Source organism: Amblyomma maculatum, chromosome 5, assembly GCF_055883805.1.
Source record: "Amblyomma maculatum isolate TAMU_Amacu chromosome 5, ASM5588380v1, whole genome shotgun sequence".
Classification (NCBI taxonomy): domain Eukaryota; kingdom Metazoa; phylum Arthropoda; class Arachnida; order Ixodida; family Ixodidae; genus Amblyomma; species Amblyomma maculatum.
Window position 1 is genome coordinate 25,850,755 of NC_139348.1, and position 17,414 is coordinate 25,868,168.

Sequence of the window (17,414 nt, forward strand, 5' to 3'; positions counted from 1 at the left end):
TAGCTACCAACCATATCATATGAGTCTTCACCAGGAACTGACACCAAATGACTTTCAAAAACGGCTTCATTTTTGCAACTGGTGCCTGATTCAGTGCGACGAAGACCCGGGATTTCTCCACAGAGTGCTTTGGACTGACGAGGCACAATTTTGCAGGGATTTGAGTGTCAATTTGCACTACGCCCGTTATTGATGCGATCCGAACCCACACTAGCTACGTCAGCACAAGCACCAGGCAAGATGGTCAGCAAATGTTTGGTGTGGCCTTTCTGGCGGCCGTATAGTCAGTACTTACTTCATCGACGGAAATCGTACTGGAAAGAAGTACACAGACGGCGTTCTAAAGGGTGTTGTCTCGGAATTTGCCTCAGAGCTACCACTAGCTGTAAAAAAATGTGCTTCCAAAATGACGGAGCCCTGCCGCATTTTTCTTCATCCTCTCTGGATTGGGCGTGGTGAAAACATAGCCAGGCCTCCTAGGTCGCCCGATCTAGCACCCTTGAATTTTTTCTTTCCTGTGGGGAAGTGATGTTTAGATCATTCGTTGCCAATCTTCGGAGGGGATGAAGCCTCTCCAAACGTGGTCATTCGACAGTGAAGAAGCAGAAGACGATGATCTGATGATGGTCAGGAGGAGATAAATATTTACAGAAGCAAAATAGTATACATAGGCAAAGTTACAGCAACAAATCACACAGACAACTGTAACTTAAAAGAAAATGAAGACTCTCACACAGAGAAGTCACTTTACAGGCCCTTACTTTCCTACCGAGCGTTTCGGTTAAAGCCTAGGGGGTGTAAATATGTGCTAAGCACGGAGCCTCAATCTTGACTGTCGAACATGGTCCGAGGACCGCTTTTTGATACCAGACTTCAACAAAGACCCAAGGGCGGTCACCTTCGGTGATCCGCCCCGAAAATGAAGCAGCCAATCAAATTATTTAAAAACATGCCACAACCCCCGTGGGTTGGGAATAATCTTGGACCCAGGTCCTTAATTATGGCAAATAAAAATACAACATTCAAAACACACACTCTCTCCACTCGCTGGTCCCCAAAACCTCTCACACGGCGCCTGTCCTTGCCTCCCCTCCTCAGCGTGTTTACGACGCGACCTTGCAGCTGGCGCCTTTGTGAAAGAAACGCCGCGGGGGATCTGGAGAGCTGGGCCACCCAGCCGTCCCGTTCGAGGAAAAGGGGGGGGGGGGGCACTGTCCCAGAGCAGCGTACAGTCGCCGTTGCTCGGACCCAATGTCTCGCGACACAGCGGGAGGCCGCTGGGCTGATTGCCTATTTGGGAGGGCCAAGGGTCGCGCCTATTGTCGCCTTCTGCGGGCCATTTAGTGAGCGCTTGTGGCAGTGCAAAAACCTTCATTAACGGCGTCTCCCTGCACCCATGCTTGGCGCCGCGGCGGGAGATCGCTGGACGAGCCGGCCGTAAAGTGGTTCGCAGAAGCGTGCTGCTGTTGTTCCCGGCTGATAAGGATGCGTTTGCCGTTCGCTTCTTGGCGACGCCTCGGGGCGAAGGGGCGACACAAACCAAGCCTCCCGCGCGCCCGCGCGGGCCCGCACCCAAGAAAAGGGGAGAAAAGGAGAAAAAAAAACAACAGCGCTCGCTCCTTGGCCTCGGCGCGTGGGGGGTTCGACCGCCAGCTCGACTCCACGTGCGAGTCGCTTTTCACTGCGGCCTTACAGGGGATATGTAACAAATCAAGTTTTCAAGACGAAACCAGCCAACCTCGAAGACCTGAAGCAACGTGTAAGGATATCACTTGGAAATATTTGCTGAGAGGTGCTTTTATCTACTGTGAACTCCATGTAAGACCGCATTCTTCTGTGCATCGCAATGGACGGCAAGCAATTTGAGCACATCATGTGAGGATTGGTGTTGTTGTCCAAAGAGATAGCGGTTTCGTGGAGTGCCGACATAGGAACGCAGCAACTAAAACAAAACCATATTCAAATTTTGTTCATTCATGTTTGTTGTATGGCTTGAAACTGCTTAACATCTGTAATAACAGTTTCGTAATCATGGAATAGTTTTAACAAATAATGAGACGTGTCTGCTCTTGCATACAGCAACTGTATCGAGGCGACAGGTACGAAACAACGTCGTGCTGCAATGCAAAAATGTTTCATCTATGAAGACGTTCTTGTAGACGTTCGGTATCAAGGCATCAAAGGATAAAAGAAATGAACGCTTCATAGATATTGGAAAATGCATGTCAAGATATCGGCACCGCTAATAAGAACTCTGTGCACTGTTGCAGAAGCACGGCTTTTTTCTTTTGACAAAGCTAGAGTGATGAGAGAAAAAAAAACTGCTTCCCGAAGTGACTGCACTGACAATGCACAGACAAGGCACAGACCAGCGCCAATCTTGGTTCTCAAAATCAACGTCCGCGTAGTTGGTAATTGCTATTCTTTTTCTTGCGCTGAGCGACGAAGCAAAAGATATAGCGCCGGCCGCGGTCTAATCGTAGCGTCGAGGCTCCCTAACCGGAGAAAATGGCGCAGATGTTTCACATTTGGCGCCACATTCATTTCGATAAGTCACCAGCCGACGTTGCGGCAGCACCAAGTTTCCTGCGTGCCTTTTGCGCTGAGTTTTGGTATCATGCGGGAAAAAAACGCCAGATATCCTCACGCTGCAGAACTCTAGAGAATAATTTTTCTTTTTTAAAAAAACTTATATAACATCGTCCTGCCCGTGGCTTCAAACTCCCCACTGGTACTAAGCACCTACTGTGTTAATAAAAAGGTAATTAGTAGATTTTAGTTAATTAGTATTCCTTATAGTATTCCTTATGGTAACTTGTGTCCGCCGCTGCACAGAGTATGTTCCTGAAAACTTTTTTTGTCTATTTTTTGCCAGGCCAAGGAGGGTGTTCGGAATAACTTGTAGAACGTTATTTTAGGCTAGTTGGCGCATTTATTAAAGTATGATATAAGTATGATAAAGTATGATAAAAGAAATAAGCGCGGAGTTGATAGCATCGCCATGTCCTCTCTATTCTGTTCAGTCCTGTCCCGTTGTTCCGCGCTTATATCATGCTTTAGACATTGGGAATAATTTTTATATGTTACCTTTCCTATTGACCTCAATTAGTGCTGCACGACAGTAATGTTCAAAATTACTGAATACAACGCACAAGATAAAACGCGCAATTGCTGGGAACCGAACCCACAACCTCGGAATATCGCATCATGTGCCCTTACTGACTTAGCTACATCGACGGCTGTACAAACTTCTACGTTTTGGATATTATTTTTGCCTCTAATCGAAACTTAAGAGTGTGCACCAGCGCCACCGTCACCCATAGCGGCGAAAGTAGAATTTCCTTACTTGCCACGAGTGTTACGTACAACATGACAAAGAGGGCAGAAGCTGTGCGAGAATCGTCTTACGTTACCTATGGCTTCAAGGCTGCAAAACCAAGGCCCTCATAGCCTAATAGCTTAAAATGTAAGGGTAAATGAAGGGGCTCGTTATTACACAATGGAAGAAACCAGCAGTCGGCGAGGCAAAGGAAAGCGTAGGAGCTTTTTGTTCTTGCTGTTGACCTTGCTGTGTAAGGAAATTAGCGTTATGTATATTTGACACAATCAAGGCAAGGAGACACAATCTCCCCAGTACTATTCACAGCTTGTTTAGAGGAAGTATTCAGAGACTTGGAATGGGAGCAGTTAGGGATAAGGGTAGATGGAGAATACCTCAGTAATCTGCGATTTGCTGATGACATTGCTTTGCTAAGCAACTCGGGGGATGAACTGCAAATAATGCTTGATGACCTAGACAGAAAAAGTAGAAAGGTAGGCTTGAAAATCAATATGCAGAAGACTAAGGTAATGTTCAACAGCCTCGGGAAGGAACAGCAGTTTACATTAGGTAGCGAAATACTGGAAGTAGTAGGCGAATATGTCTACTTAGGACAGGTAGTAACCGCAGATCCAGACCATGAAAAGGAAATAACAAGAAGAATAAGATTGGGATGGAGCGCATTTGGCAAGCACTCGCAGATCATGACTAGCAGCTTACCGGTATCGCTCAAGAGGAAAGTATACAACAGTTGCGTCTTGCCTGTACTCACCTATGGGGCTGAAACGTGGAGGCTAACTAAGAGAGTTCTACTTAAGTTGAGGACAACCCAGAGGGCTATGGAACGAAAAATGGTAGGGGTAACATTAAGAGATAGGAAGCGTGCAGATTGGGTCAGAGAAATAAGTCAAGTTACCGACATTCTAGTGGAAATTAAGAAGAAGAAATGGACATGGGCAGGACATGTAGTGCGAAGAGAGGATAACCGATGGTCGCTGAGGGTAACAAACTGGATTCTAAGGGAAGGAAAGCGTAGCAGGGGGCGGCAGAAAGTTAGGTGGGCGGATGAGATTAAGGAGTTCGCAGGGGTCACTTGGATGCAGCTAGCACAGAACCGGGTTAAGTGGAGAAATATGGGAGAGGCCTTCGCCCTGCAGTGGGTATAATCAGGCTGATGATGATGATGATGATGATGATATTTGAGTGCAAAATAGAAGCAAAAATAATGCGCCGATGGTGGTAACCAAACCCACCAATTCCACATATCGCATCCGGTGCTTTTACCAACTGTGCTACATCTATGGCTGTCCAACTTTCTATTTTTGCAGCTAAGTTTTTACCTCTACCGTCCAATGAAAATTTCATGTCATTGTCGCAAGCAAAATACGTCAGGCTAAAAATTTCATTCAAACTGCCTTTATTTTGAAATCAGGCATGCAACATTCAGCTCCACAAAGCAAGCATCAAAGCCAGATTTTGGACGATAAGGCACGTGTAAATAATGGGAACACAGGATGCGATTATCGGAGGTCGCGAGTTCGGCTTTCACTATCGGCGCGTAGATTTTCTTGCTACATTATATTTATTTATCTTTAAGACTAATTATACAACTAATTCTGGTCAGCCGCTAAAGGAAAATTAAAACAAATCTTCTGCTTTGCCTGTCCTCGACACCTGTTGGCTTCCTTCCTCCGTGTGTGTGTGTATATATATAAACGGGGTGTCCCAGCAATTTGGATAAAGGTTTTAAAAAATGCAGTTGCCCCAGCCCAGTGAAACCAATTCACAGCTGCTTAGTCGCCTATGCTAACTGGCAGTATTATTTTTGTTCACCATAGTTAATCAGTGAGGACTAATAAGCTATTTTTAAAATATTGCTGTGACAAAAAAGTGTCATATAAATGTTTTAGATCTCAAAACCAGCTACGTACATTTTTTTCATCAAACTAGCTTTTACTTAAGGTCATATGTTTATCGCCTGGCGCAATAAGAAACTTCATCGTGACGGCGGCGTCATTTTTAAGCCTCGAGACGCGCCCGAGATAACAAAATCTGCTTTTTTGGGCAGTGCTCTCCACGATGAAATTGGTTGTAAGCACCTGGCGAATGATTTATAATAACAGCTGGTGATGTGAAAGCATTTTTTGCAGGCCTATAGCGAAAGTCTTACCTTGATGGAAAAAAATGTAGCTAGCCGTTTTTCAAGATCTACGACTTTTTTTTTCACGCTTTTTTTCTCACGGCAATAAATAAAAAATTGGAAATTAGTAGTAATTACCTTTGGTGACCGAAAAATACAGGAGGTGCGTACGCAGCAGTGAACAACTCTGAAAATAGTAGACTGAAAACATACGAACAATATTTGCAGGAACACGCTCTCTGCCGCAGTGAACATAACTTGCTGCAAAACTTCTCTAATTATGTATGTAATTAACAAAATTTCAATAAATAACTTTTTAGTTATCGTAGTTGGACGCTTAATTCTAATGGGCAGTTTGATGCCGTGGACGAGACGATGCCATATCAGTTTTTGAAGCGAAGAAAAAATCATTTTCTAGAGCCATGCAGTTCGATTAAATTCAAAGTTTGTTCCCGCACGCATCCGAAACTGAGCGCCCGAGGAGCGCCGGAAGTATGTCGAAAGTGCAACGTCCGTTGGTGACGTGTCGTTATGGGTACAGCGCCTAATTCTAAACGCGTATGCTAATTTCCCTGGCTAGGGAGCCTAGGCGCTTGAGCTTAGACTGCATCCGGCGTTATCGCCTACTTCGTCGCTCCGCGTAAGAAAAGGACCGTCACCGTCAGCCGCCAGGATATCGATTCTGAAATCCCCAAGGGCTGAACCGCAGTTTTATTTTTGTATATTTGCAACCTCTGTTATGACTGCCCAGCGAGCTCGATTTGAGTCGTGATCATGCATTCATTTACTCATTAGGTCGAGCTTCCAGTATCCTATAATCCCTGCATATGGAGTGAACGGTGTCCGAAAAAAAAAATGTATGTCCGCGTAGCAAGGGGGTTTGAGCGGCAGTGGCTGTATGCTATCAGGCTGTTCTTGCGGTTGTTCTAGGCATGAATTAGCTCCTGTTTCTCTGTCCGGAGCTGGCATCCATACTGTCCAACAACCTGGTCGCTGTGTGCCGACCCTTTCCTCATTGATATCGATATTTAACAAATCTAAGACTACTGTATCAGTCCATGTTCAGAAAAAGACGAATGGGTGGAATTGATGACTTTGATGTCCTCGCAACGTTGCTCTCAGGCCGGGAGCAAGTGTTAGGTAAGTTGCCAACGCGTACGGAGCCAGCCCGGCTCCACTTTGTTCATTTTCAAGACACAGCTGCAAACCCTAAAGTCCAAACTGCGCCGTCTCTGAATTTGCAGCTGAGCTATCACTGGTCGTTGAGAAAAAAATAATGGTTTTAGGCTCCAGCATGAAAATGCCCCAACGCATGTTTTTCCTTCGGCCTTTTAATTCTAGGTCAGAACTTTTTCCAACCAAAACTTTGTGTGTGGGAGAAAACAACCTGATCTTCTAGTGACCCATTTTCTCATCACTGAATATCTTCCTCAGCGGATACGCTAAGAACAAAATTTTCAACTTTACAGCAACCACGCCAATACAAATAATACTAATATACCAGCACCGTTTAACGTTCAACCGCAATCTGGGGCCCTATTCTCGACACACATGGCTGCCATTCAGCGCCATTTTTTTTCTCTGATTGGTTCTCAGAACAGTCACGTGTTTCAAATTTGTGGCGCGAAGTTTCGGTGTGTTGAAATGGCTTTTTGCGGTGAGGTAAAAATGACGTGAGCGTGAAAACGGATTTTTAGCAGCGGTATTCATGATGCATGAAGGGTATATATAAGTAACTGTGGAGGAAAAACAAAGGTATATATGATAGAAATGAAAGCACTTACGCTTGCGTTTCGAATGGGCTGAAATGAACCGCCCACTGTCAAGAGCCGACTACTGAAATCTGATTCGCTGACGTTGTGTGGCGGGTAATATGTCATGCATAAACATTTAATGATGACGTCAAAATGACGCTTCATTATGTAAGGATGTTCTGCCATTGCTGCAAATGACCGAAAAAACCTTGGCGAATTCAACGTGCAGTGTAGGCGGCTGCTAGCTCACCGCAGTTTGGTACAGAGTTTGGTGGGTGGCAAAGTAAGCTGACACATCTTGTTGTAATTGCAGAAAGCACTGAAACGACGTATTAAGAGAACTTATCAGCTGCGTCATCTTTTAGAGGATTAATAATGAAGACGCAGATTTGTAGCCGCACGAGGGTCGTACCTACCCACCCGTTGCAGATGCTTTGCTCTCATAGAGAAACCATCGATCCGCGCCGTCGTTGCCAAGCGCAGCAATGCGGCGCGCTAACTCAAGCGGTTGATCTGCGCGAGACGAGGCATTTTAGAGAGCAACAGAATGGGAAGTTGGGCGAGTTGTAGGTTTTCATGATGGTTTCGTGTGCGCTCTTTAACACAGAGACAAAAAAAAAGAGGGGAAATAAAGGCACCAGTTCTGTGTTGTCTTCTCTTTGTCTCTGTGTTAAACAGCGTCCACCAAACCATTATGAATTTCAGAGAGCACCGCGATGCTTTCTTATTATCTGTCTGATCGGTTCGTGAGTACAACCTGAGGGGTCATATGATTCGATGGTTGTGCAGGAACTTCGCGCGACAGGCAGCGAGGGATCACCAAGGACTTTCCTAAATGTCGGCCCTAAACACAGCCTTTTTTGCCTTGCACTACGCACTCACTGCAATGTTAATGAATTGAGCAGCCTTTCCACGATGGGCAAAGCAAGCAAAAATACTCACAGCTTCTATTTTAATAAATGAATGCATGTTTCGTGTACATGGCACACGTTTGCTTGTCACATGTGATGTGTTTCATATATAAAGTTTCCATTTAATATGCATGCGGGCTCACCATTTGCTTATATTTTACAAAAAAAAAAGTACTCCGGAGCACGTTATGGCGGTACGCTCTAATCATATGATGTAGTTGAGTGACATTTTGTGTTGATTCCTTTTTTTAATACAGCCTGAAAATAACCTCCCTTTATTGATTTGCATTTTACCATTTCGACAGTAAGGAATACGAGCGCGAGGCCCCGCCCTAGCTTCATACCATGATTTCCCCAGTCATCTTCCTCTCCACGTGTACGGTAAGCTGAGAATCGCCTAATTAACCTTCCTGTTATTCTGTTCTTCTGCTTCGTTCTCTTTCTCGGACATTTTTGCGTTTCGCAAGAGGTCATCGCACGCCAGCGCATAAAAATTTAACCGATTAGGTGTGAGGCCCAGCGTATGGCTTCCACTTCGTGTGTGTGTGGAACATCTCTTTCTCTCTCTGCGCTGCTTTCCGCGCTCTACAAAACTCAAGCCGACACAATAAGTTAGAACCTTAAGCAGACTTCGTGACCTGACGGTACCTGATAATAACGCGGCTTTTCGGAAAAGGTGGTTAGCCCACCCAGTATTTAACAGTAATTGATACTTTGAGACTGCGAGCGTTGTTTTCAGAGATGGACATTACCGGCTGCGCCGGCGCCTCTTCATCAGTGCTGGAGCTACTTTGGAAATCTGTTGATTCCTTCTGTTTACGACCAAGTCCTTAAGCGTTTTAGGTCTCTCATTTAAAAGCCGCTAAGTAAATGTTGAAGTAATGATCATCAATGCTACTTCCCGCTCCCTTTTTGTACCAACCCGCTGCGAATATTCTATTACCGTTCTTGCTCTTCAGCTGAAACTCGCGCAGCCTTTCCGTGCGTAGCTGATGCCGAATGTTCGACCGCAAGCATGTGATAACACACTAATACCGCAACGCCACAACATACCTCACTCGCCTCACTGCAACCCGAGGCTTCTGAATCACGCAATGCACCGCAGAGTATCGGTTCCTGCAGGAGCACCGTCATTTTTCATACTTGGCGCCAATATATAGTAGCAGACGGCAGCGCGCTTTTTTCTGTCACTTTATTTCTCTTTCTTCAGGATGCCTAACCCGATTGTGTGCTTGCGTAACCTGGCACCGTCCTGATGCACATGTCATGTGTACGTCATAATTTGAACAAAATGGCGAAATGTCGAAAATAGGGCCCCTGCAAGCTGTAAAGGAAGCGTGGTGCGTTATTTCCGCAAAGCTAGCGACGAAATTAAAAAGATAGAAAAAGCTCCCTCCGGAAGTAATCCAACTGGCAGATCGCCAGGCCAGCGCTTATCAAGGCTGTCAAAATCGACGTTCCCATCGCTGACGATGACTATACTTTTTGTTACGTCGTGCAACGAAGCAGACGATAACGCTGGCCGCGGTCTAAGCTAACTGGTCGCGCAACTTGGAAGAAAACGCGTGCAGCTGCCTACTGCCAGCGGTATCAACTCGATGATGAGGGCTCCTGCGAACTGTGAGGCAAATTACTAGCACACAGAAAATAAGATCTGCCAGAATTCCAAAGAACTAGAAAGCAAACATAATATTCGCGCTCAGGAATGAATGCAGTTTTTGTTTCTTGCGTAAGAAAAAACGTGTCACATTTTTAATAATATTTTAACTTGTTTCTAACGGCCTCTCTCGGCCACTTATTATCCGCTGCGTAGTTGCCCAAAGCTCAGAAATGGCTCAGACCAAAGTTTTTTTCATCCGCGGATGGGTGCGTCATCGGCCCCGGTTCAACGTTCATCGTTCCGTGCTGCGTACAGAGTGGGTTATCTGTACCAAACAGTCAGTATTTCATTCTGCTGGTTGTGGTAGAGCTTTACAGCAAGGCGAAGACTGTGTGTGCTCGATGAGAAACTGATTGCCGCTGCATGCGCGCATTTCCGGACGATGGGACAATGCTGCGTCACAGCTCGGCGGCTCGGCACGGCCTCCCAGGCACGTCGCAAAAGTGGTGGCTTGTTTTACGGATACACGTCTGCATGAGCGGCGTATCGCTGCATGTTTTAATTGAGCGGTGAAGGTGAGATTTTATTGCCCCCAAGACGCGTGTCGCATTGCTCAAAGCCTTCCGTTCCGCTCCCTTTGCTGCGTGTTTTGCTTACTGCGTCGTATTACCGCACCAACGTTCGCTGAACGTGCTTTAGCTGTTATTACAGTGATGTTCCTATTGTCAATGGGATCTTTCTCATGAACATGTTAAATGCTTAAGTTGTAAATTTGTAACCTCACATTGACTCCTTTCAGTGGCAAATGAAGCGCGAGTAAAATATGGGAATCATGAACAGGGCGAGATTTTTTGGAGCAAAGCTATATCGTAGATATTTTCACTTCTCAGACGCAATAACTTCTAAATACTAGCAGTCCCAATTTGAATTGCTTACCTAAGCTCTCACAGGTTGGCGTTCTAGCGCTAGCGTTATTCCGTTCGTTTGTTTTTGTTGTTCTTTGACGCTGATAAGTACTTTGTTAGCAAGATCTTTTACCCTTTTATAATCTCACCGCGTCTCGTTTGGAGACCTACGCTCAGGTCATTTTATCACGAGGATTTCATGAAGACCGTGACGAATGAGCGGTGGTCGCTTTCCTACACTTAAAGATTTGCATTGTCGTGAGGCGTCCGTGTAAGTAATCGTGAATTAATAAAGCCTGGCTTTCTATGCAGCACAGCTTCACTCATTTATGCCCTTAGTGAAATGCCTCAAGCCATGTGATTCTATCCATGTGCTTGCCGAATTCACTTGAAGGCCCTTGTTCACAAACGTGCCCGAAGAAATAAGCCCCAGAATGCGTTTACATGACGCGCGACGAAAGACTAGGCTAACGACGACGGAGGCAGAACGATGCTATGATAAGGTGGTTAGAGATGCCGTAACATTTCAGTTAACGTAAAACTTGACAGTAGAAATCCATGTCAAGTAAAGTTGACTGAACAGTTACGGTGTCCATTTTTCTGCCTTATCCGAGCATCGTTCAGTCTCCGTCGTTGTTGGCCTTGTTTTTCGTTCATAAGTAAAAAAAGAATCAAATTCCCCGCCAAAAGTACGTCACTGTGACGTCACAGGCAACGTCACGTGTTTGTTGTGCCTCACAGTTCGCAGGGGGCGCTAGGAAACTAAAGCCTCGCTCAGAGTCGACACGCAGGCTTCTATGGGAGTTACGCTACCATTTGTTCTTCTACCATGGCGAGGCTCCCTAGCCAGGGAAGTTAGGACTAGTGTTTTGAATCGTGCGCTGCATTCATTACGACCCGTCACCAGCGGACGTCGAGCTTGCGTCACACTTTAGCCGCTTCTCGTGCTCAGTTTCGGTTGCGTGCGGAAAACAACGTTGGATTTCCTCGCACTGCAGGGCTCTAGAAAAAAAGTTTTTTTCGTTTCAAAACTGATATGGCCTCGTATCATTCTCCACATCAATTTTTACATTTGGGACTAACCACCCAAATACAATAATAAGAAAGTTAATTAGTGGATTTTTTGCTAATTGCATAAATAGAGAAGTTTTGCAGACTATGATGTGGGCCAGAACAGGGAGTGTGTTCCCGGATATATTTCGTTTTATTATGTACTGACTATTATTTAAATTTACCTAACGTCTTTCTTGTAACACCATATATATATATATATATTGTAAATACGGGCTTAGCGTACCCAGTTTACTGGAGACCTGAAGTCCGGGCCGAACACCGAGGCCAATCACGCTCAGCGATGACTATGGGTATCCACAAGAGAGAAGGATGATGATAACGCAGCACGTGAACCCGTATTAAAGATGAAGCGCCATACAGCGCTCACATTATTTACCCCGCGGCAGTTGAAGCGACCAGCCTGGCCCCAATTAGTCCGCAGCATTGCAACGAATAAAAGGCTTCATGTTGGAATTGTGTACAACTTCAGTTCCATGGTAATGGCTATCCGGAAGATGATAAACAGGGAGACGCGATAGTTGGCAAAGGAGGTTTGTCCAAGAACTGAGTACGGACCGAAGAAACGGAGCTGGAACATGGCACTAAGACAAGGAGTGGGTAATGGAGTAACACCACCTCGTCGCCGGGAGGGTACGAAATTTGGCGGTGAGTCGCACCGTAGCGAAACTTGCGGTCTTCCTGCTTGGCATCAGTGTTGAGGGGAGCAAGCCAGCGACATCTTGTCACTGGGGAAATGTACTGGTAAGGAAGAGACGTTGAGGAGCTGGCAGGTGTAGAAACGAAAGAGGCATCAAGACAGGTAGCGAAAGAACGGCCGTAAACGAGAAGAAACGGGCTGTAACCTGTGGTCCGCTGTACAGCCGTGTTGTAGGCGAACGTAACAAAACGAAGGGTTACGTCCCGATTTCGGTGGTCCTGGTCGACATACATAGACAGCATGTCAGAAAGCTTGGGATGGAATAGCTCAGTCCACCCATTGGTTTGCGGGTGATAGCTAGAGGTCATGTCATGAAGTGTGGTAGAGGCTTGACGAACTTCAGTTACGATTGCAGACAAAAACGTCCAACCGCGGTCACTGAGAAGCACTTCAGGGGCCCCAAGGCGAATTGCGAGGGATTGCAAAAAACAATGTTCGCGACCTCAGGTGCTGAATCATTAGGCATAGTAGCGGTCTCAGCGTAACGTGTTAGATGGTAGACGGCAGTGACGATCCAGCGATTGCCTCGTGTCGACGATGAAAGCGGCCTGTATAAGTCTGCAAACGGAGTGGAAGGGCAGGATACATGCCGTAATAGGCCAGCGGCTGGTGAAGTCGGCCGTTTGTGACCCTGGCAAAGCAGACAAGAAGCGAAGTATTTTACCACGCTTGAGAAGAGGCCAGGCAAGAAGAAACGGCTTTTCAAGCGGCGATAGGTTTTGTGAAAGCCTAAGTGAAAGGCTGCAGCATCATCGTGGAGGGCCGCCAGAATATGGGAACGAAGCGCTCTCGGGACCACGGCGACCCAACGGGTGCCTTCAGAGCAATAAATGTAACAGGAGAGCACTCCGCTGTTAAGTCGGAACTGTTAGTCACCTGCGAATCCTAGCGGTAGAAGGGTGAGAGGCAGCGATAAGATGGTCGATTAAAGAACGGCAGTATGAATCTGCTCGCTGGTGGGAAAAAAGGGCGTAGTGATCCGGAGCAGTGGCATAAGGTGCACTGTTGATTTCTGGAGCCCTTGACGTTATTGGGGCGTCGAGGGTGCACACAGGAAGGCGCGAACAAGCACTACTCGGGGACACTGGAAGCAGGCAACGGGAAAGATCATCGGCATCTTGATGTCCACGAACCGATTCATACGTTACATGGAAAGTGTACCCCTGCAGACGCAGAATCCTACGGCCTAGGCGTCCAGTTATATTCTTGAGGGAAGATAATCTTGATGGTGAAGTTGCGTAACGCTGGTGTCAGAGTGTGACTGGCAAACGCAATTACCTTCTCCCGACATGCGCTATCAAACTGCAGAAATACGGCGTCAATACCAAGGCCGCTGGCATGGTGCGGAGATTAGGACAGCAGCGGTGCGGTGGCCTTGTGGTAGGACAGGGTCTGAACTGAGAGCATTCTTGAGAGTTTCAAAGGTGTCTCGCATTCTGTGGACCAAATTAAAGCAGTGTGGTCGGTAAGAAGCTGGTGTAGAGGTGCAGCAATAGTAGCGCAATTGCGAATGAAACAGCGAAAGTATGAGGATAGGCCGAGGAAATTACGGAATTCTTTACTCCGCTGAGGGCGTGCAAAGCTCAAAACTGAGGTAAGCCTGTCAGGCTCGGGTCGAATTCCATCGTGGCTTACGAAGTGGCCTAGAATTATTGATTTCTTTCTTTGCGAAATTACACATTTTTGTGTACAGTTGGAGAGTGGCGGATGCCAGGCACGTTAATATTTGATCAATGCGGTATAAGCGATCAGAAAAAGTCTCACAGAAGATGACTTTATTGTCCAGGTAGCACAAGCATGTTTTACACTTAACCCCCTAAGAACAGTGTTAATAATTCGCTCACACGTAGCGGGGGCATTGCAAAGTCCAAAAGGCATGACATTGAATTTATAAAGCACGTCGGGAGTAGCGAATGCGGGTTTTTATTTCCCGGCATCGTACATCGGAATCTGCCACTAACCGGAAGGCAGAACCAAGGTGGAGAAATATTCGGCGCCCTGAAGACGGTCGAGGAAGTCGCTATTCTATGGCATATGAGAAACACATTCGCGAGTGACTTTGTTAAGTGTGTGGTAATCAAAACAAAAATGCACTGACCCGTTTTTTGTTGACCTAGACGACCGGGGATGACCAGGGGCTGGCTGAGGGTCGAATCTTGTCTCGTTGGAGGATATCATTCACATGATCTTCGATTATTTTACTCTCTCATAACGAAACACGTTAAGGGCAGTGGCTAACAATAGAAGTATCCTGGGTAATGATGCGGTGCAGTGCAGCAGAAGTTCGTCTAAAGGTCGCAGAAATGACGTCAAAAGAGGGTTTGTGTTTGCGAAATAATTTTTCCATTGCTTAGCGGTGAGCCGCAGGGAGGCCCGGATTGATGGTGTAGAAGAGAATAGACAGAGAGCCATCAGAATAAGATGCTGGTGAGGAAGAGGGGCAGTAAGGGCGGTTAGGGACATCGGCTGAAGGTCCAGGCCACAAAGAACTTATGCCCCGACGGGATGGCGCAGTTGTTACTGCGCTCGAATGTGCTGTCCGATGTCAGTGCACGTTAAAGAACCGCAGGTGGTCGAAATTTCCGGAGTCCTCCACTATGGCGCCTCTCATAGTCTGAGTTGCTTTGGGACGCTAAACTCCAAAAACCAAACCAACAAGGAAATCAAGTCACTTTGGTCAGCACTATAGTCACAGGGGAAGTGTTCAAAGCAGCAACCAGCGCTATGCCGTGCTCAAGCCGAACAATCATCATCATCATCATCATCAGCCTGACTATACCCACTGCAGGGCGAAGGCCTCTCCTATAATTCTCCACTTAACCCGGTTCTGTGCTAGCTGCATCCACTTGACCCCTGCGAACTTCTTCATCTCATCCGCCCACCTAACTTTCTGCCAGCCCCTGCTACGCTTTCCTTTTCTTGGAATCCAATTTGTTACCCTAAGCGACCATCTTATCGTCTCTTCGCACTACATGTCCTGCCCATGTCCATTTCTTCTTAATTTCCACTAGAATGTCGGAAACTTGAGTTATTTCTCTGACCCACTCTGCACGCTTCCTATCCCTTAATGTTACCCCTACCGTTTTTCCTTCCATAGCCCTCTTGGCTGTCCTCAACTTAAGTAGAACTCTCTTGGTTAGCCTCCACGTTTCAGCGCCATAAGGTGAGTACAGTAAGATGCAACTGTTATATACTTTCCTCTTTAGCGATACCGGTAAGCTGCTAGCTATACATAATCTACGAGTGCTTGCCAAATGCGCTCCATCCCAATCATGTTCTTGTTATTTCCTTTTCATGGTCCGGATCTGCGGTTACTACCTGTCCTAAGTAGACATATTCGCCTGCTACTTCCAGTACTTCGCTACGTAATGTAAACTGTTGTTCCTTCCCGAGGCTGTTGACCATTACCTTAGTCTTCTGCATATTGATTTTCAAGCCTACCTTTCTACTTTTCGTGTCTAGGTCTTCAATCATTATTTGCAGGTCATCTCCCGAGTTGCTTAGCAAGGCAATGTCATCAGCAAATCGCAGATTACTGAGGTATTCTCCATCTACCCTTATCCCTAACTGCTCCCATTCCAAGTGTCTGAATACTTCCTCTAAGCAAGCTGTGAATAGTACTGGGGCGATTGTGTCTCCTTGCCTAACACCTTTCTTTATGGGAATTTCGCTACTTCCTTTATGCAGAACTATGGTTGCTGTGGAGCCACTGTGTATATCTTCCAGCACTTTCACGTACGGCTCGTCTACTCCCTGAATTCGCAATGCCTACCATCACCGCCGAGGTTTGAACTGAGTCAAATGCTTTTTCGTAACCAATGAATGCTATGTATAAGGGCTGTTTATATTCCGAGCATTTTTCTATCACCTGATTGATGGTATGGATATGATCGATAGCAGAGTACCGTTTTCGAAACCCTGCTGGATCCTTTGCTTGATTGAAGACTAAGTTTGTCCTGATTCTATTAGCGATTACCTTAGTAAATACTTTATAAGTAACAGACAGTAACCTGATCGGTCTGTAATTTTTAAGGTAATTAAAGTTCCCTTTCTTATGAATGAGGGTAATGTTTGCATTCTTCCATGGTTCTGGTACCGTCGATGACACCAGGCACTGCGTATACAGGGTGGCCAGTTTTTCTAACACGATATCCCCCCGTCCTTCAGCAAATCTGTAGTTATCTGAGCCTCTCCAGCTGATTTCCCCCTTTTCATAGTTTCTAATGCTTTACTGACCTCGTCCTTCGTCACTGGTGGAACGTCTGACTGTCTTTCCCTACCGCCAATCTCATTACGGTCCTGACAACTTTTTCTACTGTAGAGATTTGTATAGAGCTCCTCGGCTACTTTGACTATCTTATCCATATTCGTGATGACGTTGACCGCCTTCTCCCTTATCGCATACATCTGGTTTTTGCCTATGCCCAATTTCTTCTTTACCGCTTTAAGGCTTCCCCCGTTTTTCATAGCATGCTCAATGTTCTCCATGTTATACTTCCTTATATCGGCCACCCTGCGCTTATTGATTAGCTTTGATATCTCGGCCAATTCGATCCGGTCTGTTGGATCGGAAGCTTTCATACTCTGGCGTTTCTTAATCAAATCTTTCGTCTCCTTGGACAGCTTTCCGGTATCCTCTCTAGCTATCCTACCGCCTACTTCTACCGCGCACTCAGTAATGATATCTCTGAAATTATTGTTCCTTGCTTCTAGGGTAATGTCGCCATTCTCGGTTAGAGCTGTATACCTATTCTGTAGCGAGATCCTGAACACTTCTGCTCTCCCCCAGCACCGCCAATTCGTTGATGGGTTTCTTTCTTAGTAATCTGTTGCGTTCCTTCTTTACGTTTAGGCTAATTCGGGACTTCACCATCCTGTGGTCACTGGATCGCACTTTCCCGATTATCTCTACATCTTGCACTATGGCAGGGGTTGAACACATTATGAAGTCGATTTCATTTTTAGTCTCCCCGTTCGGACTTTTCCATGTCCATTTCCGGTTCTTCCGTTTGCT